The sequence below is a fragment of the Balaenoptera borealis genome (assembly GCF_965194805.1).
Source record: "Balaenoptera borealis genome assembly, chromosome: X".
Classification (NCBI taxonomy): domain Eukaryota; kingdom Metazoa; phylum Chordata; class Mammalia; order Artiodactyla; family Balaenopteridae; genus Balaenoptera; species Balaenoptera borealis.
Window position 1 is genome coordinate 10,689,676 of NC_138881.1, and position 26,007 is coordinate 10,715,682.

The 26,007-nt window shown below is 41.0% G+C and overlaps 1 long non-coding RNA gene across 5 annotated transcripts; it reads left to right on the forward strand.

The window, feature by feature from the left end:
• The first annotated feature begins 224 nt into the window (after positions 1-224).
• LOC309619970 lies at positions 225-25,097 on the forward strand. 5 transcript variants are annotated; one of them, XR_014239316.1, is made up of 4 exons: positions 225-9,197; positions 9,673-9,829; positions 10,511-10,605; positions 25,068-25,097. It is a non-coding gene; the product is annotated as an uncharacterized lncRNA (long non-coding RNA). The 5 variants fall into 5 exon arrangements; XR_014239319.1 differs by lacking the exon at positions 25,068-25,097 and having other exon boundaries at positions 225-7,080; positions 7,248-9,197; positions 10,511-10,812; XR_014239320.1 differs by lacking the exon at positions 25,068-25,097 and having other exon boundaries at positions 225-6,516; positions 6,620-9,197; positions 10,511-10,812.
• The last annotated feature ends 910 nt before the right edge of the window (positions 25,098-26,007 follow it).

Sequence of the window (26,007 nt, forward strand, 5' to 3'; positions counted from 1 at the left end):
AAGTATGGTGTCCCAAACATTCGTGTTACCGTGTTTGTTTGCAGTATCCTGTCAAGGTCTTTACTAGTATACAAGTATGAGATGTTGTGACGTTAACTCATTAAAGACATTCTGATTTTTAGATATCTATGTAATCAGTTTTTGAGATTCTTATATTTACCTTGTTTTTGGCATGTGTGTAGTTAAGAAATCAATTTGACCCTTAGGGTCAAATGAGATTTTTTTGTATTCTTGTTTAGAGATGACATGTATTTAATACTTGTAGTGATGAACAGATGTGCAGGTGATCCAGGTAATTTATCATATTGCCACGATCGAGTTATTGACCTTGGGAATTTTTTCAGGTATCCCTTCAAGAGAAGATGGTGTTTCTTCTCAGGAATTGACCTTGAACTCCTGCAACTAGCCAGGTAGTGTGGATGGGTACCAAAATGTTACAAGCGACCAAGGAAATTTACAGCTTTAGAGGTACGATGATTTATGTGCCCCAAACATATTCCACACTGTGTTTTTCAGATTCATGTCAAGACATCCTGGTGAGCCTATTAATGGTCGTTATTGTGGGTCATTGCTGGTATGGAGATAAGTGCTGGTGTGGGGCTACACCACAGCACATTCCATCTGACCTTCGTATACCTAAGTAATGATGTGTCCTTCTCTGTCTTGTTACCATGATTTTTGAAGGTATTGAGGTAGGAAATGATAGTCTTTACCGCTTCTAGATACCATGAGTTTTCATTTGTTCTGTTTCTGGAAATGTTCATTTTTACCCGTGTGAATGCTGAGGTATTATGTGAATACAGGTATTTGTCATGGTGTTCCCCATCACAGAAGTAGTCATAGGATTTGTACAGGTGTCCAGTCAAAGAAGGACATTTTATCTGATGTTGGTGTTGACCTTGGATTGCTGCAAGTATGCAGGTAGATTGATGTGTCTCCTAATGATGAAGTGACCACCATTATTTGTGGGTGTCCTGGTAGAAAAAGTTGTGTCCTTTAACAGACATTTCATATTATCTTTCTAGGTTTGTGCCAAGAGATCATGGTTAAACTAATAATGCTCATTAATGGTGGACATTGCTTGTATACAGGTAGGTGACGATATGGACTAAACCAGATATGGAGTAAACCAGAGCACAGGTCATTTGATATTCACATAGCTGGGTAAGTTATAATAGTTTCCCTGACATTTGTTGTTACCTTTTTTCTTTGCAGGTATTCAGGTAGGAAATGACTCTTCTTACCAATTCTAGAAACCATGAGTTTTCATTTATCTTATTTTAGAGAAAATTTTTAATGACCCATGTGAATGATGAACACTTGCCATATTTGGGTGATTGTCATGATGTTCCTAACCACGATAGTAACCATGAAACTTTGCAGGTGTCCCATAATGAAATGCTGTCATACTTGACAATGCCCTCGACCTTGGCGTACTACAAGTATTCAGGTAGAGTTGATATTCTCATGGTGAAGGAAATATCTAAGGTCGTTTGAAGGTGTCCTGCTATGAGCTCTGTCCTTTTGAACCTGTAGCATGTGTTTTTCAGGTTCCCGTCAAGAGATCAAGATGAAATGAATGGTTGTTATAGGGAGTCCTTTCTGGTGTCCAGGTAAGTGACGATGTGCACCTTCGCCACGTCAGCGCATCCTGCATTCACATGTCTAGGTAAGCGGTGTTGATTGGCTAAACTTGTTTTCCCATGTGATTCATTTCAGGTCTTCAGGTAAGAAATGATAGTGTTTTATCAATCCTAGCAGTCATGTTATCCTACTGTTTTATATTTTTGAGAATTTATTTTGAACCCTGTGAGTGTTGAGCGATTCCCGGGTATGAATGCAATGATGACTGAGCGTGTGGCACAGTAGTGACCGTGGCGTTTCTGCAGGTGAGCAGGGAAAAGAGGATGGTGTTTCTAACAGTGGCATAGACCTTGGAGGACTGCATGAACCCAGGGAGAGCTGATGACAGGTCCTGCAGGGAAGGCAGTGAACGAGGTTATCTGCAGGGTCCTAGTAGAAAAGGCGTGTCCATAGACATATTTTACAATGTGATTTTCAGGTTCCTGCAAAGACATCCTGGTAAAGATCATAATGATCAATAACAAGCCTTGATTGTATTGAGGTAAGTGACGACGTGGACCTTTAGCCCCCTTCAAACCATCTGATCTTCAGATATGTGGGAAAGTGTGGATGGTGTTCCTAGTTTTTCTGTTCCTGTGTTTTTATGCAGGTATGCAATTAAGAAATTATGTTTCCCAATCAGTGATAGTAGCATTAGCCATTTTTTTTTTAGAGTGTACATATAATGTGTGCTTAACCTTAGTTGTGACAGAGGCATATGCAGGTGGCAGCTAAGTTATCCTAGTTTGGATTCACAGTATTGACCATGAGATTCCTACAGGTGCTCAGAGAAATATGTCTCTAGCACTGATGTTGACACTGAAGTTCTGAAAGGTTCAGATGGGATTGATGGTTCCCTGAATGATGTAAGTGACTAAGATTATTTGCTGGTGCTGTTTTTTCTTGCATTTATTTGTTTGATTTTGTTGTGGTTGTTGTTTTCTTTGGGTTTTTTCTTTTTCATGTCAAACAAGTGTTGTCCTTCAGTCCTTAAACACACTTGACGTGTATGATTTTACATGTTCCAGCAGTTCTGATACCACAGTGGACGTAACAGTGCTCATGAATGGGACCTTGCTAGTTGACAGGTATGTGATAAAGTGGGTTTTACCCCAGTACAGGTCATTTGACCTCAGACACCTAGGTAGGTGAGCATGCTGTCTCTTCACACAGTGTTACCATGGTTTTCTGCAGGGATCCTGTTAAGGTCTTTGATGGTGAACAGGTATGAGATGACGTGACAATAACTCAGAGACATTCCCAATATCAGTATTTACAAAATTAATATTTTTGAGACTCTTATATTTACCTAGTTTTTGTCATATAAGTTAATATGTCTCTAATAATACTAATAATATTTTTATGTTTTTCTTTAGAGGTAACATGTACTTAACTACTAATGAAAGATGCATGTGCAGGGATTCTTGTAATTTATCATGTTGACATCACAGCATTACTAGCTCAGGGATTATTGCAGGGAGCCCTTCTGAGAAGAAGGCATCTCTTCCTAGGGTTTGACCCCAGTGTCTGCAGGCAAGTGTCCACGTAGTGTTGATGGGTACCAAAATCATACCAGAAGTGGCCAAGGGAATCTGGGGGTGTAGCAGTAGAATGACATGTGTACCAAATACATTTACTGCAATTTGTTTTGCAGATTCAGGATAACACATCACAGTAAGCGCATCAGTGGTAGCGAACGTTGCAGCATGTTGGTATGGAGGTAAGTGAGGATGTGAGTATAAACCACAACACAGACGATCAACATTCACATATCTAGGTAATGCTGATGTGTCTTCACACTTCTTGTTATCATGACTTTTTTTGCAGGTAGTCAGGTAAGAAATTGTAGACACCTTACAAATCTAGCAACCATGTTATCCTATAGTTTTATATTTTAGAAAAATTGATATTTAACCATCTGATTGTTGAGTGACAGATATCCATGTAATCCTCATAGAGCTATGAGTCACAGTACTAACCAAGGTTCCATGCAGGTGTAAATGCAGGAGGTAATGGTCTGTGTAACAGTGGCCTAGACCTTGGAGTATAGCAAGATTCCAAGTAGATTTGCTGAGTCCTGCAGTGATGGTCATGACAAGGTTATCTTCAGGGTCCAGGTAGTAAATAAACTTGTGTCTATAGACACATTTGTCACAATGTGTTTTCCAGGTTCCTGTCTAGGGATCATGGTGAACTTCTTAATGATCATTAAAGGGACATGGCTTTTATCCAAGTAAGTGATAGTGTGGGCCTTTTGAAGGCGACAGGCCATCTGATCTTCAGATATCTGGGTAAATGAATATGATTTCCCTAACACAGTGTTACCCTGTCATTTTGCAAGTGTTCTCTTAAGTCCTTTCCTAATATGCAGGTATTAGGTTATGTGACTTTAGCTCATTAGAAAGCTTCTTATTTTCATATGTGTGAATGATGACGCTTTCAAGACTGTACTTCAAGTATGGCTTTGGCACGTATGCAGTTCAGAAATTGAATTCACCCCAACAATACCAGTAAGCAGGATACTTGACTGTATTCTTGTTTAGGGGTTATGGGTTTTATATACACAGAGTGCTAGATGGATCAGTAGATGGCCAGGTGGTTTCTCATACTGCCCATCAGTGGTTATTATTCACCCTGGGATTCTTCCCGGCCTCCCTTCAAGAGAGGAAGGTATCTCTTATTAACGTTTAATCTCAGATATCCAGTTATCCATGTAAGGCCGATGTGTCTTGAAATGATAGAATTGAACAAGGAATTTGCGGGTGTCCCAGTGGAATAAGATGTATACCAAACACAATTTACACAATTTTTTCAGCTTCATGTAAAGACTTCACAGTGAACCTATCAACAGCAGGTAACAAGGCACATAGCAGGTTTTGAGGTAAGTGATGGTTTGGGCCTAAACCACAGCCCAGATCATGTGATTTTCACACAAATGAGTAAGTGATAATGGTGTCCCTAATACTTGTGCTCCCCTATTTTTTTTTTTTTTTGCAGGTATTCTGTTCAGGTCTTTGGGGGTACATAGGTATGAGATGTGACATGAACTCATTAGAGGGCTGCTTATTTTCAGATATCTATGTAACTATCTGATATTTACCTTGGTTTTTGGCAAGTGTAAGCTAAATTAATTTGTCCCTAGTAATACTAGCAAGTGGTAATTTTTACTGTATTCTTGTACAGAGGTAACGTGTATTTCTCACTTGTAGTGGTAGACAGATTGCAAGCATCCAGGTAGCTTGTCATATTGTTCTAACTGCGTTATTAACCATGGGATATTTGCAAGTAGCTGTTCATGGGAGGAAGGTGTGTGTTACTAGGGTTTGACCTCAGAGTTCTCCAAGTATCCAAGTAATGTTGAATGGTCCCAAAATGATACAGGTGACAAGGGAATTTGCAGGTGCACAGGTAGAACGAGACATTGTACCAAGCACATTTTTCACAATGTGTTTTTCAGGGCTTGCCAAGAGACCGGGCAGCGAGCCTCTCTATGGCAGTTGATGGAGGGACGTCGCTGGTGTTGAGATAAGTGATGGCGTGGGCCTAAACCGTCCAGTCTTCCTGTACGTAGGTAAGTGATGATGGGTGTCAGTGCTGCTTGTCACCGTGACTTTGTTGCAGGTGTTCAGGTAAGAAATGAGCAGCTAGTCTTTACCAAATCTAGAGACCATGAGTTTTCACTTTTGATATGTTAGGGAAAATTTATGTTTAACACTAGGAATGCTCAAGGGTTACAGGTATACAGGTATTTATCATGATTTTCCCCACCACAGTACCACCCATAGGATTTGTACAGGTGTCCAGTCAAGAAATAACAGTTTTCCAACCTTGGCGTTGACCTTGGATTACTATAAGTATCCAGGTAAAGTTGATGTATCTCCTAATGATTAAGTGACCAAGATTATTTGCAGGTGTCCTGGTAGAAAAAATTGTGCCTGTAACAAATGTTTCAAAACATGTCTTTCAGGTTCCCTTCAAGAGATCACAATGAACCTAATATTGGTCGTGGATGGGGGGACATGGCTGGGATGCAGGTAAGTGATGATGTGGGCCTCAACCACAGCACAGGCTTTCTGATCTCCAGGTAGCCAGGTAAGTGATGATGGTGTCCCTCACGCTTGTTACCATGATTTCCTTGCAGGCATTCAGATAGGAAATGATGGATCCCTTACCAGTTCTAGAAACCAGGAGTTTTCATTTATTATATTTTAAAGAAACTTTTTGTCTTTCTCTGTGAGTGTTGGGTAATTTCACATACCCATGTAATTAGCATGATGGCCCCAGCCACAGTAGTGACCATGGAAATTTTGCATGTGTTCCCTTCAGAAATGTCAGCTTACCTGAGAATATTCCTGACTTGGCTTACTGCCAGTATTCAGTTAGAGCTGATGTTCTCATAATGATGAAAGTAGTGATTGTTCTTTGCGGGTGTCCTGTTAGAACAAGTTGTGTCCTTTTACACATATATCATAATGTCTTTTTCAGGTTCATGTCAAGAGATTGTGGTGAACCTGAAAATGGTTGTTTTCAGAGACATTTCTGTTATCCAGGTAAATGATGATAGGCACTTTCACCACATCAGAGACTGTCCAGTCTTCATCTGCTTAGGTAAGTGATATTTGTTGCTGTTTTGCCTTGGCATTTTGGGGGCTAGGTTTTCAGGTAAGAATTGATAGTGTTTCACCAATTCTGGAAACCGTGTTATCCTCCTGTTTTATATTTTATAAAAAATTTATGTTTGTGTAATTGTTGAGAGACTTGCAGATATCCAGGTAATTCTCATACAGCTGCGCGTCACAGTAGTAATCATGGTTTTCTTTTGCAGGTGAGCATCCAAGAGGTAATGCTGTGTCTAGCAATGGCCTACACCTTGGAGTTACTGCAAGATTCCAGGTAGATTTAATGAATCTGCAGGAGTGGTGGTGACAGGGTTATCTTTAGGGTCCAGGTAGTAAAGGTGGGTCCGTAGACACATTCGTCACAATGTGTTTTCCAGTTTCCTGTTGAGAGGTCATGATGAACCTCATAATAATATTAAAGGGACATGGCTTGCATCCAGATAAGTGATAAGGTGGGCCTTTTGCACACAACAGACGATCTGATCTTCAGATATCTAGGTAAGTGTGGATATTGTTCCTAACTGTTGTGTTGCCATCCTTTTTTACAGGTATTCAAGTAAGAAATGTTGTCCCAACCAATGCTAGTAAGCATTAGCCCTTATGATTTTAGAGTTTAAATATAACGTGTGTTTTTCCTTAGTAGTGACAGAAGGATATGTAGGTATCCAGGTCAGTTATCATTTTGTTCATCACTTTTTTTGTTTACCATGGCTTTTTGCAGTTATCTCGTCAAAGACAGGATTGTGTCTCTAACTAGGGTGTTACGTTGAACTCTTACAAGTTTCCGGGTAGATTTGATGGGCCTCATAAATTTGATGGAATTTTCCTGGGGGTTCAGGTAATATATGTATTTCTAATTCATTATTTATCGCCAGTCTTTATAATATCAAATGAACAGGTGATGGTGGGCCTTACTCACATCATCTCTTAACTGGACACCAGCAAAATGCAGAATTGAATCTTATTATTAGTTGGGCCATCATCTTTTGATTGGTATTTTTGCAGATGTTTACTCAAGAGGAGATGCTTTTATGGTAAAAACTCTCCAGAAAGTGGGCATAGAGGGAACCTACCTCAACATAATAAAGGCCATATACGACAAACCCACAGAAAACTTCATTCTCAATGGTGAAAAACTGAAAGCATTTCCTCTAAGATCAGGAACAAGACAAGGATGTCCATTCTCGCCACTGTTATTCAACATAGTTTCAGAAGTCCTAGCCACAGCAATCAGAGAAGAAAAAGAAATAAAAGGAATCCAAATTGGAAACGAAGAAGTAAAACTGTCACTGTTTGCAGTTGACATGATACTATACATAGAGAATCCTAACGATGCCACCAGAAAACTACTAGAGCTAATCAATGAATTTGGTCAAGTAGCAGGATACAAAATTAATGCACAGAAATCTCTTGCATTCCTATACACTAATGATGAAAAATCTGAAAGAGAAATTAAGGAAACAGTCCCATTTACCACTGCAACAAAAAGAATAAAATACCTAGGAATAAACCTACCTAGGGAGACAAAAGACCTCTATGAAGAAAACTATAAGACACTGATGAAAGAAATTAAAGATGATACAAAGAGATAGAGAGATATATCATGTTCTTGGATTGGAAGAATCAACATTGTGAAAATTACTATACTACCCAGAGCAATCTACATATTCAGTGCAATCCCTATCAAACTACCAATGGCATTTTTCACAGAACTAGAACAAAAAATTTCACAATTTTTATGGAAACACAAAAGACCCCAAATAGCCAAAGCAATCTTGAGAAAGAAAAACAGAGCTGGAGGAATCAGGCTCCCAGACTTCAGACTATACTACAAAGCTACAGTAATCAAGGCAATATGGTACTGGCACAAAAACAGAAATATGGATCAATGGAACAGGATAGAAAGCCCAGAGGTAAACCCACACACATATGGTCACCTTATTTTTGATAAAGGAGGCAAGAATATACAATGGAGAAAAGACAGCCTCTTTAGTAATTGGTGCTGGGCAAACCAGAGAGCTACATGTAAAAGAATGAAATTAGAACACTCCCTAACACCATACACAAAAATAAACTCCAAATGGATTAAAGACCTAAATGTAAGGCCAGACATTATCAAACTCTTAGAGGAAAACATAGGCAGAACACTCTATGACATAAATCACAGCAAGATTCTTTTTGACCCACCTCCTAGAGAAATGGAAATAAAAATAAACAACTGGGACCTAATGAAACTTAAAAGCTTTTGCACAGCAAAGGAAACCATAAACAAGATGAAAAGACAACCCTCAGAATGGGAGAAAATATTTGCAAATGAAGCAACTGACAAAGGGTTAATCTCCAAAATTTACAAGCAGCTCATGCAGCTCAGTATCAAAAAAACAAACAACCCAATCCAAAAATGGGCAGAAGACTTAAATAGACATTTCTCCAAAGAAGATATACAGATTGCCAGCAAACACATGAAAGGATGCTCAACATCACTAATCATTAGAGAAATGCAAATCAAAACTACAATGAGGTATCACCTCACACCGGTCAGAATGGCCATCATCAAAAAATCTACAAACAATAAATGCTGGAGAAGGTGTGGAGAAAAGGGAACCCTCTTGCACTGTTGGTGGGAATGTAAATTGATACAGCCACTATGGAGAACAGTATGGAGGTTCCTTAAAAAACTAAAAATAGAACTACCATACGACCCAGCAGTCCCACTACTGAGCATATACCCTGAGAAAACCATAATTCAAAAAGGGTCATGTACCACCATGTTCATTTGCAGCTCTATTTACAATAGCCAGGACATGGAAGCAACCTAAGTGTCCATTGACAGATGAATGGATAAAGAAGATGTGGCACATATATACAATGGAATATTACTCAACCATAAAAAGAAACAAAATTGAGTTATTTGTAGTGAGGTGAATGGACCTAGAGTCTGTCATACAGAGTGAAGTAAGTCAGTAAGAGAAAAGCAAATACCATATGCTAACACATATATATGGAATCTAAGAAAAAAAAAGGTTCTGAGGAACCTATGTGCAGGACAGGAATAAAGACGCAGATGTAGAGAATGGACTTGAGGACATGGGGAGGGGGAAGGGTAAGCTGGAACGAGGTGAGAGAGTGGCATGGACTTATATATACTACCAAATGTAAAATAGATAGCTAGTGGGAAGCAGCCGCATAGCACAGGGAGATCAGCTCTGTGCTTTGTGACCACCTAGAGGGGTGGGTTAGGGAGGGTGGGAGGGAGACGCAAGAGGGAGGAGATATGGGGATATGAGTATATGTATAGCTGATCCACTTTGTTATAAAGCAGAAACTAACACACCATTGTAAAGCAATTATACTCCAATAAAGATGTTAAAAAAATTTTTAAAAAAACAAGATGTACTGAGTTCATAGTTTTTCTTCGGCCCTTTTCTAGGTACTTGATAGTCTGTGTCAGTCGAGGTCCTCCAAGAAGCGGATGCCAAGAGGAAGTGATGAATTAAGCGTGCTAGAGACATATTGGTGAAACCCCTGTGCAGGACGGAGTGGAGGAAACAGTAGCAGGCCAGGGGAGTCTTCCGGCTGTGGTGCAGGTCTGATGCGGGTGAGAGGAGGGAGGGAAGGGAGCCCTCAGACGGCAGTGCCATCTAAGAAGTCATGGGCCATATCAATGGGTCATCTTCAAGCTCATCTCCCGTCAGAGGAGTCTCTTGTCCCCCAGCAGTGGGCCTGAAAGGGTTTCTCTGCTGTGCTTCATTGTCGCCCACTTGCAGCCTAGGGGAAGCACAGCCTCAGTGCAAACCCACGGGAGGATCCAGAGCTGAGGCTGTGAAACACTTGGGCTCCCAGCAGCAGAGTCTCTAGAGGGAGCTCTGGCTGGCGCCTGTGCATGGTCAGCACACAGCTCTCGTGTTCAAAGCTCCCAACCCCTCTTCCAAGCACTTTATAATCTCCAGTTAACAAAGGGGAAACAGGGCTTAAATAAATTGCCCCAGCGCACTTGGCCCTTAAGTGGTCCAGCCAGCTTCCAAAGCCAAGTTTTAAAGACCCCCACAGCGTGTTTTTTCTTCTCTCATGTGGTAGATTAAATTATTGTTCAGCAGGTATGTATCCTCCTACCCCCACCAGTCTCCATGGGAGGGATCATTCTGCCCCAGTGACGTGACCTGGGCGTGTGTCTTGTTTGGGCCATGGAATGCGGGTATAAGGGACTGTGCGCCAGTTGTGAGCCTCAGCTTTGAGAGGCATCACGTGTTTGCCCTCATCTCTTCCAGGAGAAGGCCACGTCAGGAGAAGATCAGAGGCCCAGTCAAACCCTGCCTGAAGCAAAGCACTGTACCCCCCACCTAGCCAACCTGCAGATCCAAAAGTGAGCAATAAAGGCTTGTAGTTTTACGTCATTGAGATTTGGGTGATTTCTTAGGCAGTATTACTTTGGCAAGAGCTGACTGATACATATCATGTTGCCAACAGAAGGAGTAATTGATGCTGCCTGAGGGAGATGGTAAAGACTTCATGGAGGAAGTAACATTTAAGCAGATTATTCTTAAAAATAATAAAATAATTTTTAATTCCATTTTTGAAAAAAGGTTTATCTCTTTTCATTGTCAAAATTTTGGAAAATATGGCAAGTATTAAAAGGAAAGTCAAAGAGATTACATCTGTTGATATTTTTTATATTAGAGGCCTTCTCCATGCATACTATGCCTTTATACACTCTGGGGCTTTGCCTTTTATGGCCTAACCTACTATCATCATCAATCTGCATTCTTTTTTATTTATTTATTTATTTATTTATTTATATTTTTGGCTACATTGGGTCTTCGTTGCTGCACGTGGGCTTTCTCTAGTTGCAGCGAGCGGGGGCTACTCTTCGTTGTGGTGTGCAGGCTTCTCATTGCGGTGGCTTCTCTTGTTGTGGAGCATGGGCTCTAGGCGCGCGAGCTTCAGTAGTTGTGGCACGCGGGCTCAGTAGTGGTGGCTCACGGGCTCTAGAGCACAGGCTCAGTAGGAGTTGTGGCACACGGGCTTAGTTGCTCCGCGGCATGTGGGCTCTTCCCGGACCAGGGCTCAAACCTGTGTGCCCTACATTGGCAGGCGGATTCTTAACCACTGTGCCACCAGGGAAGTCCCAATCTGCATTCTTATATATGATCAAATATTCTTTGAAAACATAGTTTGTAATGGTTGCATAATATTCATGGCAGCACTAACTTGAGCTTCAAGGACAAGTTGAAGCACATCAGAAGGACATTCTTCCATTCATTTGTTTAAAATTATTTATTGAGTACTTACTATGTGCCAGGCAGCATTCAAGGTACTAGGAAAACAACTGTTACAAAGAGACAAAGCCGCAGTGTCTGTCAACAGGTGACCAATAAAGAAATCGTAGCCTATCTATACAATGCAAGACTACTCAGCAATAAAAAAGAGCTATATGGGCTGCAACATGGAGGAACCTCAGAAACATTATGCTGAGTGAAAAAAGCCAGACACCAAAGGCTCTATGTTATGATTGCATTGTTATAAAACTCTAGATGATTCAAACAAATCTATAGTGACAGGAAGCAGACTAACAGGTGTGGGAGAGGAGGGGACAGGGAGGGAAGAAAGGAATTATAAGGGGCATGAGAAACCTTTGTGGGGGGGTGGATATGTTTATTATCTTGATTGGGGTAATGTGGTCATGAATGTATACATGTCAAAACTTTAAAAAAAATTTTTTAATTTTATATTGGAGTCTAGTTGATTTACACTGTTGTGTTACTTTCAGGTGTACAGCAAAGTGGTTCAGTTATACACACACATATACTATTCTTTTTCAAATTCTTTTCCCATTTAGGTAATTACAGAATGTTGAGTAGAGTTCCCTGTGCTCTACACTAGGTCCTTGTTGGTTATCTATTTTAAATACAGTAGTGTGTATATGTCAATCCCAAACTCCCAATTTATCCCTCCCCCTCACCACCTTTCCCCTTTGGTAACCATGAATTTGCATATGTCAAAAGTTTAAATATGTGTGGTTTATTGCATGTCAGTCACACCTCAGTAAAGCTGTTAAAAAAGTCGTAGGAGTAGGTTGGGGTCTGACAAAGTAGAGGATAAGCATCTGAGCAGCAGGAAAAGCACATACGAAGGCACAGAGGCATTTTATTTAATAAGCGCGTAAAACTTACCATCTCCTAGGCAGTGTTGCAAAAGTTTTACAAATATTAACTCATTTTCTCCTCACAGCCTCCCTGGCAGGTAAGTACTATTAATGTCATCCCCACGTTGCAGATAAAAGAAATTAAGGCGCAAAGATATTAAATAACTTGGCCAGAGTCACGGAGTAATGGTCATAGCTGGGCTTTGCATCCACAAACCTAGATTTAGAATCCTTCCAGGAACATATCTGGTAGTATTCGCGGGTATATTTGAAGAGCCAGGTGTCTGTAACCAAAAGTGAATGGAGAAAAGAAGAAGCAGAAGACCTTGGAAATGTAGGTTGTGGGCAGTTCATTTCAGTCTGAAAAGTCCAGTCATATAACGTGAAGATGTATTGGAAGGCTTCTGAATGGTATCTGTGTTTTGCATGGACTAATTTTCATTTATCATCAAATACTAATTATATGCTCAGTGGAACTCATCTGAAAGCAACTTTTCTATCAGTCTTATAAAGGACTTAGTCCCAGATGCACAAATTGATCAGATAATGTATTATGCTCCCCTGGTAGCTTAAGGTGACATTGCTCACAAAAAGAGCTGCTCCCTTTTGGAGCGGGCATTTGGAGGCTTCCCTTGGTACCCGCTTGGGGAGATGCAAATAGAAGAGAAAGGCAGCCTCCCCATTAGCAATGACACAACGGCTTTTGCTTTTCTCTCTGGCTTTAACTCTGCTCTCTTACAAAACCTCCTTTGCTTGTCTAAAACCCTGAGGAGGGCATGACTGGTAATTGGGCTATCAAATGCTATTAAACCACAAAGCAGGCTACTAAGGTTCTTAAAGTTTATACCAACTACGAAATACACCTTGAGCAGCAGCTGTGTTGGGGACAGGAGCCTTCCTGTCGCAAGTCTTCCCGAATCCAGGAACTCATTGCTGCTCATCTTGGCTGGCCTGTGTCACTTCCTCTGGGAGCCCAGCCTGCAAATAGAAGACTCTTCCCAAGTCTTTTTCTCTCCTTTTCATTTCCTGCCAAAACATGTCTCCAGAATCCTGAAGAGATGAATGAGCCATTGGGGGGGTTGCCTGGAGGGACTCAGGAGCTCATCCCTCACAGGGGCCAGGAAAGCAGACTAAGCTCCCGGTGTTAGTCTGCCCGGCTGCCATAACAAGGTACCACAGGCTGCCTGGCTCAAACATGAGGACTTGATTTCCTCACAGTTCTGGAAGCTGGCAGTCCTAGATCAGAATGCCAACAGGGTCAGGTTCTGGTGAGAGCATTCTTCCGGCTTATAGACGGTGTCCTCACAGGGCTTTCCTTCAGTGCATGCGCAGGGAGAGAGATGGTCCCCCTCTTACAAAGCCACCAATCCTATTGGATTAGGACTCCACCCTTATGACCTCCTTTAACCTAAATTACCTCCTAAAGCCCCATCTCCAAATACAATTACATACGGAATTAGGGCTTTAGTGTATGAATTCAAGGGGGACGCAATTCAGTTCATAGCACTCCCCCTCCTCCAGATTCTGTGCTGCATCCATTTGATAGAGTGGGCCCCGGCATCAGTGCCTCTCCCCGTGTGAAAGCCACCCTCCCCCAACCCAGGCATTTGAGATTGTAAACTTGAGACCCATGCGCTAGATTTCAGCTTTCACAAATATTTTGTTTAGTGCACAGTTTTTAAACGAATTTAAATTAGCTGTCAACAGTTAAAACTTGGAATATAGCAAATCATCATTTGCATTCCCAGCTTTTCTTGAAGGAAATCTTCAGTGGACTGTGTTTTAGTCTTTGTATCGGCATTGAGAGCTCAAAGTCAAGCTTGTGTCCAATGGCTAAAACATCAGGGCAGGACCTTATGGAATCTCTGGGGGGTGGAGCCGAATTGCTTCTGGACTCATTTTATTTCTTCCACCCCTAATTAAGTTTTTCTCCCCCTTTTCATCAAATTATTTGTTTATCTTTTGTTCCACCTTGTATTTATAATCCACTTCAAATTTAGGGGAAGATAAAACTAGGTATATGTATGTGTGTGTTTGTACATATATATGTATGTGTGTGTGTATATGTATACACATATAAATATACACCCTCAATATCTGCTTGCTGCAAGAATGAATGAATGAATGAAAATGTGCTTGTATGTATATGTATATTCTCAAAATGTCCAAAGAGAACTCTTTATTGAATTCAGAAATAAATATAGCATTTGAAAGGCAACTTACTGTTTAACAAAATCTTGAAAAGAACTAATACCTAATAAAGGGAAAAGGTCTCATTCATAAATTAATGAATCTGTATCGTACTTCACAGTTTACAAGGCATGTTCCCAGATACTATCTTATATACAGTTCATATCTGGGAGCCATCAGGGAGAGGAGGGCTTGATGCTTACAGCTGAGCTGTAAAAATAAGCATATGAGCTACAGCTCACATCAAGCCCGTGTGATGGTTTATCCCCATTCTGACACAGGCTCGAAGACATGGGTTCATGGGCAGTGCAAAGAGAAGAGACAGATCTTCTTGAAATATTTGTCCAAGGCTGGTTCCTGGCATGTGTAAAACACTATATCATTCAAGGAGTCTTCACATTAATGATCTCACTAGAGGCTCACAGGAAATGTTATTTCCATTTAACAAATGTGGAAATTAAAGAATTATGAATGGTGTGCCAAGTTCACATGGCTGTTTGGTGAAAGAGGTGGAGCTAAAACCCTGGACCTGACCACAAGCCCAGTTTTACTGTAGCAAGCTAGCCCAAAGTGTAGCCAGGGAACATAGTGCTATGGGATGTCAATAGGTATTACACAAAACAAAGTTAAGAAAAATTAAAATCTCCATGATGAAATAGATTTAGAAGTTTTGAGATTAAACAAAGTCCAGCATTTTGCAAGACTTCTCAGAGACTTGAACACACTACCATCAATTGCCAAGTTATAATGGAGAATTTGGTATATAGTGTCTTCCCAAATCATAAGACCATGCAAGCCATTCTTTAGCAATGTCTCACACAACCAGTGTTCTTGAGGATGCACGTTGAGAAACATTTTACTACATCAATCATGAGTTACATCCAGCCCTGAGTGACATCACAGCCCTGTGAAATGTTCATTCTTAAGTCTGTATGTTATTGGGTCTAGGGACACAGAATTAGAAAAGAAGTTCATTGGAAATATGGAAAGTCTTCTGTGTTCATAGTCACTAGCACTCTCTAGGGAAGGATCATCCTTCTCTACCCCATTAATGTCACACTCGGTTGTATAAGTTGCTTTGGCCAATGAAATGAGAGTGGACCCACCTCGTGTGACTTACAGGCAGAGGTTCTAGAGCCAGCATGTGATTTGCTATGCATCTTTTTCTCTGCCATGATGACCAGCCATGATTCAGATAGAGATAGTTCCATCAGCCTGGGGCCTGGAGTGAGGCCCACATGGAGCGGAGGTGTTGACCAACCCAACTGTTCCCAACAATGAGAAATAATCCTTTGGTGTTGTAAGCGACTGACATTTGGGGGCATTTGTTACTGCAGCATAACCTATCCCATCCTGACCATTACAATTTCCAAAACACTTATCATCACATAATTAAGTATTGATAGGGTTTTTTCTTCCACAAAGTCTTATTTATATGTAATATTTGAAGAGTCCTTGAGACTCAGCAGAAAATTCAGTGGTCCTGAATTTAGATCTGTTTCTAACTTGTTTGCCCTTGATAATGTCACTGAACTCCCCTGAACTTCTACTTTTTAAAAATGCCTACATAGCTGTCTTCACATGGTTGATGAGGTGATCATATATATGGGAGTATTTTAAAAGCTGTGAAGTGCTAAGCAATTGTAAGACCTGTAAATCCAGCCTTCTGTCCTAGGCTGGATTTCAGAGCTCCGGCTTTGCAAATGAATGACAGTGAACACAGTAGCCTCCAAGTGGGGAAACAGGAAGTTAAATGCTCTTGATCCAGGTCTATGGTTCCATTTCTTTGTACAGTTAACCCTTGAACAACATGGGTTTGAACCCCGTGAGTCTACTTACACACAGATTTTTTTTCTTTTTTCTTTTTTTTTTTTTTTTGGCCACGCCTCACGGCTTGTGGGATCTTAGTTCCCTGACCAGGGATCGAACCCAGGCCCAGGGCAGTGAAAGCACCAAGTCTTAACCACTGGACCGCCAGAGAATTCCCTAGATTTTTTTCAATACTAAATACTACAGTACTGCACGATCTGTGAGCAGTTGGGTGAATTCTCAGATACGGAATGGCAAATACAGAGGAACTGTGCATATGGAGGGCAAACTATAAGTTATGTGTGTATTTTAAACTGTGTAGAGGGTTGATGCCCTTAACCCCTGCTTTGTTCAAAGATCAACTGTATTTCATGAATTTTATAGCAAGAGACTTCTAAATTAATGAATATTAAAGTTTCTCCATCTTTTATCAAGGTGCTTTGGGCTCTAAGTTAAAGAAACCCCGACTCACACAGACTTGAACAAGAGAATATTTCACCTGACCAAAACCATGTCGAGAGGTTGGGCAGGTGATAGGTAATTGACAACTTGATAATGTTAAAGACTCATGCTTTCTCTGAGTCTCCTTTCCACTGTCCTCAGCACCAGCTTCATCCTAAATCTGAGGTTTCCTCATGGTGACTAAATGGCTGCTGGAAGAAATCATGTCTAGCATCTTCTTTGGTCACATCAGGTGAGAGACAGAGATATGAACACTTTACTCGTACAAGCTTGTAAGTCCTTCAATTTACTGAAAACATGTGCCAAGGGCTTGCTGAACTAATAGTGGAGGAGTCAGCTCAGGAGCTCAGATGAGGATATCAAAAGAAAATCAAGGATTGTTAGGAAGGAGGGAAGGAGAAACAGACAAGAAACTAATATTTTGCAAGACAGTGCGACAGGAGAAAATCTAGCACCTCGTGCATTTCCACAGACCTGCGAACTGTTTAGTGTTCAGATTTGCAAACCTGATAGTTGGGCATAAGTAAGATCTCCTAACACTTAGCTCTACCATCTGTTGCTGACATAACAATTTTACATAATATGAAAAATGCCAGATGGAAGCTACGCATTAACTATGTCCAAGATGTTTTATGCTCACACAACATACACGGAATAGAAGGAATTAGTTTTGTTCCATAGACTGTTGAGCTCATAATTCTCCAGTTGTAATTCTGGCCATTGATGGAGAAGGACAACTCCAGAGCTTCCTAAACACTTATGTTGCCATGGTGTTTGGAGGGCCACATGACCTGGTGGCCGTGGAATTTCTATGCAGGACAGACTTAGAAGCTACAATTTGTAGAGCTGAGGGCTGGAAAGGAGAAGGCACACATATTTGAAATTGTGTTTGCACAGCAAAGACACAGTTTTTAGCTTAGAATTTATATCATGGTAAATAAGAATAGTAAAGTTTTCTAAAGATGTTTTTATTTTTACTGTATATAAGATTGAGAAACTATCGGTTGTACAGGTCATAGAATAAGAAGTCAAGTAATAGCTGTTGTTTTGGAGCAAATGTGATGGCAAATGTTTTAGGGGAAATAAGATTCTTGCCATAAACTTTCTACAAGCAGGAAGAAATTTATAAAATACAGGCAACAATTTCCCCATTTTGTTATCAAATGCTTCAAACATATATTAATCTAGAGAGTGGTGTAACAGACATCCGGCCACGTGCTCAACACTCGGTCTATCAGATGTTAACATTTTGACATTCTCCATTTCCACCTTTTGATGTATTCCCTTTCTTTCTGTACTGATTACCCCATCCGGTATCAAGCTTCTGCATATTTTATACTATTACCATATGTGCATGTATCCATAATAAGACCATAGTTTTGAAAGTGGCATCGTATGGGATGTTATTCAGCAGCTTGCCTGTTCTTTCATTGTTTTGATGAGTTTTACCCTTGTTGTTCTAGTTCCCTCTTTTGAACTGCTCTATAATATTCTGTTACTGAATATAGTACAATCTACTTGCCTGTTCTTCTGCTGATGAACACTTAAGCTCTTTCCATTTTTCACCATCATAAACAATGCTGCAAAGAACAATCTGATGCATGCTTCCTCATGCACAGGTCAGAGACCTTCTCTAGGTTACAGATCCGCAAAGGTGGAGTGAGAAATTCTTCTCCATCCTGATTTATCAGGTAACATCTACACCAACAATGTATATGAAACCTCCTTTTTCTTCATTTTGCCAATCTGTTGGCTATGAGATAGCATTTTCCACATAGCTAAAGAAATAGAGCAACTTTTCATTTATTTGACATTCAGATTTCCTCCTCTGTGAATTTGCTTCTTGATGTATTTTGCCCATTGGGGGGTATTTGTCTTTTTCTTGCTGAATTATAAAAATTTTTTTACATATTTTAGATACTAACATTTGCCGATTATATGCACTCAATATCTTCTTCCTGCCTATGACTTGTCTTTGAAATTTTGTTTAAGATGTTTTTTCATTGTATTTAAGTTTATAATTTTAGTGTAGTTATATTTGGCTACCTTTTCCTTAATTAAGGGTTTTTTTTTCTTGTGCTTGTCTATGGAATCCTCAGGATTTATTCAGGGTCATAAAGAGATTTTCCTTTATTCTCTTCCAGATGTTTTCATGGTTTCTTTTGTACATTTAGATATTTAATCTGCCTGGAATTTGTCTTTGCAAGGTGTAAGATAGTGACTTAATTTTCTTCCCAGAAGGATAATTAATTTTCCCAGACTCATTTCTTGACTAGTTCATACATTACACCCTGATTTGTAGGGTCCTCTCTGTCCAGCATCAGGTCTCTGTATGTGCCTGGGGCCTATTTTGTCCAACTCAAATAGCATGCTGTCTACATTACGATTAATAAGTAATTAATTAATAAGTCTTGGTATCTGGTAGAGCAAGCTCTCTGGCTGTGTCTTGGCTTTTGTGATGGTTAATTTTATGTGTCAACTTGACTGGGCCACGGGGTGCCCAGATTAAACATTATTCCTGGGTATATCCGTGAGGGTGTTTCTGGATAAGATTAGCATTTGAATTGGTGAACTCAATAAAGTAGATTGCCCTCCCCAATGTGGACAGTCATCATCTAGTCCACTGAGGGCCTAAATAGAACAAAAAAGCAAAGGAAGGGAGGATTTTTTCCCTTCCTGCCTGCGTGTTTGAGTTAGGACTTCGGTCTTCTCCTGCCTTTGGACTGGGATTTATGCCATCGGTTCCCCTAGTTCCTAGGACTGGAATTAAACCGTCAGCACTTCTGGGCCTCCAGCTTGCAGACAGCAGATCACGTGACTTCTCAGCCTCCATAATTGCATGAGCCAGTTCCCAATTCCACATGATAAATCTTCTTTTGTGTCCCATTGCTTTTGTTTCTCTGGAGAATCCTATTATGGTCTCGTTTCTCTCCTATACCAATGCTAGGGTCAGCTTGGCAACTTCTATAGAAAACTCTGTTGGGATTTTAATTTTAATTCCATGGCATTTATAGATTAATATGGGGACAAGTGTCGTCTTCCTAATCTTGTATTTTCTTCATGAACCTGCTATATCTCTGCATATATTCAGATTAAATTTTACACTCTTCAGTACTGTTTTGTAATTTTCTCCATAAAAGGTTTTGCACATCTTGTATAAATTTATTCTTAGGTATTGTAACTATGAAACATACTTTTTATAGCTATGAAAAATGAGAACGCTGTTTGAAAACATTTTCTAAGCGGTTATTACTATGTGTAAGAATGCAAAAAATGTTAGTATGTTGGTTTTGTACCCAGCACATTGCCAAACTTTGTTATCAGTCTAAAAGTGTTTTGTAAATTCTCTTGAATATTCTATGGAGATAATCATATTGTTTATAAATAAGGACTGTTTTATCTCCTTTTGAAGTATTCTTAGACCTCTTATTTCTTTGCTTATCTAGAACCCCCAATGCAAAATTGACCAATGAGTTTATTCTTTCAATCCTGGTGTAAATGGGAAAATGATTCCAAAGTTTCTGATGAAGTATGTATGATACCTGCTAAAAAGGTTGGTAACAGACATAACTTGTCAGGTAAAGGAGATTCTCTTCTATTCCTGGTCTGCTCGAAGCTTTTATCACAGTTACTTCTGTTGAATTCTTTTATTAATTGAGAAAAATATAGTTTTTATGCTCTAATCTTATGACATAAAACATTAATTGAATTCTAAAAGTTAAAATATTCATTCAGTGCTGGGAAAAACCGTACTTGAAATTATAGACATATATTATAAAGCCATAATCTTTTTTTTTTTTTTTAAATTAATTTATTTATTTATTTTTGGCTGTGTTGGGTCTTCGTTTCTGTGCGAGGGCTTTCTCTAGTTGTGGCAAGCGGGGGCCACTCTTCATCGCGGTGCGCGGGCCTCTCACCGTCACGGCCTCTCTTGTTGCGGAGCACAGGCTCCAGACGCGCAGGCTCAGCAATTGTGGCTCACGGGCCCAGCTGCTCCGCGGCATGTGGGATCTTCCCAGACCAGGGCTCGAACCCGTGTCCCCTGCATTGGCAGGCAGATTCTCAACCACTGCGCCACCAGGGAAGCCCCATAATCTTTTTGACATAAATAAATTATATCTTTTATATAGTCAAATATAATAATTTTATTCCTTTTCTTATTTTCTTAAGGAAATAATCCTATTACCTTATTCTATAATAATCTTATTCCTTTTTACTTCTCTCTCTGACTTATACTTTAAAGGTCCTTCCCCACTTCAGTCAACTATCAACATTTCTCACTATTTTTTGCAATTGTTAAAAGCATTTGCATTTTGTTCTTTGTATGATGTGACATCTAAATATAACACTTTTCCTCCAGTCAATCGTTTTTAACTCTTTGATGAATTATCTCTTGACCACTGGTTTGTGATGCTTCCTTTATTATATGTTATCTTCCCATATATATCAGGATTCTTTCTCTACATTTGCTTTGTTTCCATTGATGAATATATCCATTTTCATGCTAGGGTCATGATGTTTCCATTTCTACAGTTTTTTTTAATGTGTGTGTGTGTGTGTGTGTGTGTGTGTGTACGTACACACAGAAAGTAGAGCAATAAAATAATGCATCTTCTTCTAAAGGTAGTATTGAACCAGGATCCACTGACATAATTTTTTTAAATTCATATTATGCTTTAATGTCTAGCAGTGCAGCTCAAGTAATTACTCTTGGAATTGTGTTAAATCGATAAGCTAACTTGGACAAAACATGCTTCTATAATAGTCATTCTTCTCACCTGATTATATGGGGGTATATATTCATTTACTTTTATGATTTTGCATATTTTTTTCTTTGAACTCTCTCAGTAAATTTTGTAACGTTCCTTATATATTCATTTTTAACATGAAGGTTATATCTGGATATTTTGAGGTGGAGCAAAACCTCATGTATTCAATATTTTTTTGTTTGTTACTTTGGGGAGGGCAGGAAAGCTTGTTACTTTAATACACATATCTTTAACCAGCCATTTTACTAAACATCCATAAAGATAACCAGTTTTTAATTATCTTGGGGTTTCTCGATAGGCAATTATATCATCTCCAAATAATACTTTTTGTTTTCTCATTTTCAATAATAATGTTCCTATATCTGTACTGGAATTTTATTAACTAATACAGTGGTGGAGAGCTCCTTGTTCCCTTTCTGATTTTAATGGGATCCTGCCTCCTAGTTTAGTTATTCATCCAGTAATGCTGGTGCTTATTAAATGACGTCATTCATGTTTTGTGCGGATTCTCTAGGCAGCTGGTAAGCTCCTTGTCAAGACAGGCCATCCTGTGCCAACACATCTAACACTGGCCTCAGCATCCCCGGGCACTGAGCAAGGAACTTGGTCAGGGCCAGAAAGAATGTCTTATGCTGGATTCTGGGGAGGCAATAACAGACTGGGGCTGCTTCTCTCTGGATGTGGCCATGTGTCTAGACACTTCTGCCCTCCCACAAGCCACAAGAAGGCCTTGACTAAGCACAGAACAGAAAGTGGGTCTTCTAGAAAATTCTGTGCAAAGATACTAATGGCACCTGTTACCCTCTGCAGCATACTTTTTTCCTACTCGCATTACAGTTCTTCATTCAAGTCAGAGCTAGTCATTGTAAAATGCCCAGTCCGATTCTAGGTCTACACAAGACCACTCAAGTTGGGAATCCAAAGGACTCAATAGCAGTGCCAAGGGCAGGGGTGGGTGTGGGGATGGGGAGTGGAACGCTCACAAGTCAGGGGGCTTTATTTCCCTCCCCAGTCTCCATCAGATCCCCTCCACCTTTTTCATGTGCACCAACAATATTTTCTCAAGATAATATGAATTTCTTTGCCAACATATCTCTGAGACCCTGCCAACCCTCCAAATAGGTCACTGTTCTTAAGTTCCTCCCAGAGCTGCCGTGGAAAGGACTGAAAATTTGGAGAGGACCACCTTGAGTCATTGCCCTTATGAGAAATTTTCCAGAAAGCCTCTTGAGACGCCCAAAGACCTTGAATTTGCCCTCTTTTCTTGCAAGGATCCTTAGCCGCCCTTGAGCCTGCATTAATAAACTCATATAGCCTTTTTGGTCAACCCAGTGGGACCAGGGAGGGCGTGTGCCGTGAGCTAATCGTATGTGAGGCCATGAGCGGACTCTGCAGGGACTCAGCCCAAAGTCTATGAGCCAACACGTGTTCCACGAACTAAGAGGAGGGGGAAAGGGACGTGCACAGGCATTTATTCTCCCCTAACCCTCATAATCCTAGCTCCATACTGGACAAAGTGTTTTTACAAGCTCTAAAATCTGAGGGAAGTGCCTTCCTGTTAGGTCAATACTCCGAAGACACTGAAAGTTCATGACAGTCCAAGGCTTCCGAGGAAGGGGAAAGCAGCTGATCTGTCTCCTGGGCGATGGCCAGCTGCGAGGCTTTCCTCAGTGACGGCAGGGAAGCAATACATCAGGTCCTATGAAGTCCTATCCACGAAGCATTTGTCTCTAGAAAGTGTTGTACTTCAAGTAAAATGGTTGTGGACACGTGAACTTCAGATTGACTTGAACAGCATTTTCATCTGCTTGAACCTGGCTTCTAATGAAAATAGGGAAGTATTAGCCTAATCCAGCCCTCCACTGGGACCAGCTCAGACGTGCTCTGGAAGATTTGAGAAGAAGCACAGCTGTGGACTCAGGAGTGAATTTCTGATTTATTGGCAGAAAACACCAAGTTCTTTGTAATCTCACTCGAGAGAGACAATCCTGTTAAAATCACAGTTTTAAATGTAGCCTGTAGAACCAAGTGTCAGTTGAATGCATTGATATTTCTCAGTTTAGAAAAGAGTCAATAGTTAAATTTAGCTTATCCAAAAAAACCAAAAATGCCCCACCTATTCTTGTTCAAGGAATTTCAATAACTCTAACATAGGGTCAAGCAGTGAGGCTACTCACAGGAGACCCCACGTGGCCATTGTCGGGGCGGGGGTGATTAATATCTATGCACATGTGCAACCCACTCAGGGCCAGCTCAATCGCGATCCTCCAGGTGGGATACAGGACTGATGAGAGATTCTAGAACAGATGTTTTCAACCTTGGCTGCACATCGTGTAACAGGGAAGAGCCAAATCTGCCTACATACTGGATCTGTTTCTTTTACTTTTTTTTTTTTTAATTAATTAATTTATTTATTTGGCTGTGTTGGGTCTTCGTTTCTGTGCGAGGGCTTTCTCTAGTTGCGGCGAGCGGGGGCCACTCTTCATCGCGGTGCGCGGGCCTCTCACTATCGCGGCCTCTCTTGTTGCGGAGCACAGGCTCCAGACGCGCAGGCTCAGTAGTTGTGGCGCACGGGCTTAGTTGCTCCGCGGCATGTGGGATCCTCCCAGACCAGGGCTCGAACCCGTGTCCCCTGCATTGGCAGGCAGACTCTCAACCACTGCGCCACCAGGGAAGCCCTGTTTCTTTTACTTTAACCTTTGCTTTCCGCTGCTTTTGTTCACTAAAAGGATACTGTCTGGACATAGTGGCCCGCCTCGGGGAACCCTGCCCCTCTGCCTGAATGTTAAACCAAAGTGCCTTTGTTCAGGGAAACATCCAGACCCCTCCCACCTGTGAATGGCTACAGGCAAGAAGAAACTAACACATCCCCTCCCTGAGGCTGGCCGTTCCAGGTGACATTTGCAAAACTTACGGCCTTTTTACGTCCTCATCTCCTCCCGCTCTGTGTGCTATAAAAGAAACTGGCATCCAGACCCCGATAAGATGGTTTTTCAGCGACTCTAGTCCGCCATCTTCTCCGTCTGCCGGCTTTCCGGATAAAGTCGTCTTCCTTGCATCAGCACCTCGTCTCCGATTCATTGGCCTGTCTTGCGGGGGGCAGAGCGAGCTTGGACTCGGTAACAATTGGACTCACCTGCGGAATTTTAAAATACTGACGCTGGGGTCCCGCCCCCAGAGATCCTAATTTAATTGGTCTGGGGTGTGGCCAGAGTGCCAGGAGTTTAAAAAGCTCCCCAGGTGATACTGACGCACAGCTACAGTTGAGAAGCCGTGTTTAGAGCGGGGCTCGCCAGCCGGTTTTTACAAATAAAGATTTTTTTGGAACACAGCCGCCCTTCACGTATATAGCACCTGTGGCTGCTTTCCTGCCACGATGGCAGAGTTGAGTAGGTGCAACAGAGGCCTTAAAACCTGCAATGGCAAACATGTTTACTACTTGGTCCTTTACAGAAAACGTCTGCAGAGCCGCTTTGAAGAGAAACTGCAGGAAGACGGTCAGTGTCATGCGAAAAGCCATTTTAGAGGGATTTTTGCTCAAGGTAATGGCAGAATTCCCTTAAGGGATTCTGACAGAGACGAAATATTCAGAGTACATGAACATTAAGGTATGACGAAGGTAAATGAGCCTTCACAGCTGTGCCTGTTTTCCTTGGCCTGGAGCGGCAAGATGGAAGTCAGGAAGGAGGAAAGACCAGGCAGGTTTATGCTGCAGAAGCAGGAGCTGTTTTTAGGAAGAAACAATCCTGAAAGGAAAAGGCTGTGAGGCAGAGACGAGCCGGGGAGCTTCAGGTAAGAGTTTAAAAGGTTTTGAGGGTGGGGAGTGGGGGTCGGAGGTGGAACTGAAGCTGTCACCCTGTACCGAGTGGCACTGCAGAGGTGGACGTCTCTGGTGATTCTTAGAAATTGGGCTGTGTGCTCTGAATCATAATGCCCTTAGTCTGAGAGACTTCTATAAAGTTATATATGTTTTCCATGCTTTATAAAACGTTAGTTTTGGTTGTTTTGCAATGTGACTCTGTACTATGATGGGTCCCAAGGGAAGCCAGAAGTATTTGGGTTACAGGATGAATGTGTCTTAAAACCATCCGTCTTCAACAGCCTTGTAGCTGTTGAAATAGAACATCTAGAGAGTCACCAGCAGGAAAGTAAAGGAAGAGTAAGATGGGAGAGGTAAAAGCTTGCAGAAGAGCAATGTAACATTACTGGGTCAGTTCTCCCAACTCTGAGCTCTAAGTAACTCTGATAGGACACGTGTAAAGGAGCATCTGCTCTGCTCCTGGTCACTGGAATCCAAGACCATTTTATTCACCCATCTCCAATTTACTGTGAGGAATGGAACACCAGCACTTTAAGTGATTTTCCAAACCAACATTATTGCCAAAGTCATCCT